The following is a 2,023-nucleotide window of genomic DNA, read 5'->3' as shown; positions in this document are numbered from 1 at the left end:
TTTTTTTTGCCAACAAAGGTTAATAACGGCTTGGTACAATGTCTATCCAACGATTCCAGAACACATGAAGTAATGGAACTGTTATGACACGAAAAAGATGTAAGTTTTTATTGCATGATGAAAGGGAAGTAGACTGGCAAGAAAACAAAATTGAAGCTTTGGATTTTAGCTCATCTTGGAAAGGACCGTCGTCTTTGATGTCTTGTGTAATCTACTGCATGATCTGCACGATTACTGACGGTGAATTACACACAAAGGCTCATCGGCCCTTCTTCCAAACAAAATACAAACCAGTGAATCGCTACTGTAGCCCCTTGCAGCGTTGTACTGGCTCTCTTGCCACCCCTTCTATGTTTTCATGATGTATCCTTGAGCAAAAAATGAATTGATGTTCAGAACTTCAAACAAAAGTGGTCCTCTAATTTTTTTTGCCAACAAAGGTTAATAACGGCTTGGTACAATGTCTATCCAACGATTCCAGAACACATGAAGTAATGGAACTGTTATGACACGAAAAAGATGTAAGTTTTTATTGCATGATGAAAGGGAAGTAGACTGGCAAGAAAACAAAATTGAAGCTTTGGATTTTAGCTCATCTTGGAAAGGACCGTCGTCTTTGATGTCTTGTGTAATCTACTGCATGATCTGCACGATTACTGACGGTGAATTACACACAAAGGCTCATCGGCCCTTCTTCCAAACAAAATACAAACCAGTGAATCGCTACTGTAGCCCCTTGCAGCGTTGTACTGGCTCTCTTGCCACCCCTTCTATGTTTTCATGATGTATCCTTGAGCAAAAAATGAATTGATGTTCAGAACTTCAAACAAAAGTGGTCCTCTAATTTTTTTTTTGCCAACAAAGGTTAATAACGGCTTGGTACAATGTCTATCCAACGATTCCAGAACACATGAAGTAATGGAACTGTTATGACACGAAAAAGATGTAAGTTTTTATTGCATGATGAAAGGGAAGTAGACTGGCAAGAAAACAAAATTGAAGCCCCCGGTGAGGATCGAACTCACGACCTTTCCCTTACGAAGGGAACGCACTACCACTATGCTACGGAGGCTCTGCCGACGAAAGAAAATCTTGTTGCATTATTAATATTAGAACTCTTAGAAATGGAGACCTCCATGAATGAATTAATTAATGCGAAAATGTTACAACATGTGCCGAAAAATTCTCAACGCGGACGCACGTTACAATACATAAAGGCGATTTTTTTTCCCTATGAGTTGTGACCAATCAAAGTACACTGCTCATGTGAGGCCAGAGCAGATTTTTTGTTTCTCTCTTCACTTCACAACGTGCAGATGGATTTAGTTTAGTTTGTAAAGTTCCACAATACGACTGTCCATTATTTTGATCCACTCAAACTGAAATTCAAATGTTTGAATAAAAAAAGGTGCTGCTCAAGTGGTTCATGAACACGGAGACACCATAAACCAGCAAGGGAGCAGCGTGCTAGCTGCAGATATGTTCTCGCTTGGACGCCCATACCACTCGCATCCTCTTGATCGTGCACAACAATGCTATATGCTACTCCCTCCGTGACATAATATAAGATATTTTTTAACATGTCACACAGAGGGAGTATGTATAAAGATCAATCAGCTCGTATCACATGAATGAACACCGACCGTAATTTCTAGTATAAGGATAATTAACAGGTGCTACATATTTTTGTTCACATCCTACAAAGCTGCACAATCCCACGATTCCTACTCTATCCCTGAAACAAATAGCAACGATCTCTGCAATTACAGATACTATTAAGCCATATGATCCACGACTGATCGACCACCACGTAGGCAAAAAGAGCACTGATGTCCAAAGTAACGGCCAGGGCAGTGCAGGAGCGCGCCAAGGACAAGACAACAATCACGGGCGAGTCGATGCGTAATATCAGATCGTATACAGAGGGCTGGTGAGCGTGCCGGCCGGAGTTGTCTACCTTCGCATGTTAGCTACGGTAATCTGGTCTTGGATGAGATAGATCCTTGGGAACTTCCTGACATCT

General features: G+C 41.1%; 1 non-coding gene across 1 annotated transcript; it reads right to left on the bottom strand.

Annotated features, from left to right (window-relative positions):
• Positions 1-1,000: 1,000 nt before the first annotated feature.
• On the bottom strand, positions 1,001-1,072 carry TRNAT-CGU. Its single transcript has one exon. It is a non-coding gene; the product is annotated as a tRNA-Thr (tRNA).
• Between the last annotated feature and the right edge of the window lie 951 nt (positions 1,073-2,023).

The sequence above is a fragment of the Triticum dicoccoides genome, chromosome 6A (genome assembly GCF_002162155.2).
Source record: "Triticum dicoccoides isolate Atlit2015 ecotype Zavitan chromosome 6A, WEW_v2.0, whole genome shotgun sequence".
NCBI lineage: Eukaryota > Viridiplantae > Streptophyta > Magnoliopsida > Poales > Poaceae > Triticum > Triticum dicoccoides.
The sequence above is the reverse complement of the archived record's forward strand: the minus strand, read 5'-3'. Positions and strand labels throughout refer to the sequence as shown.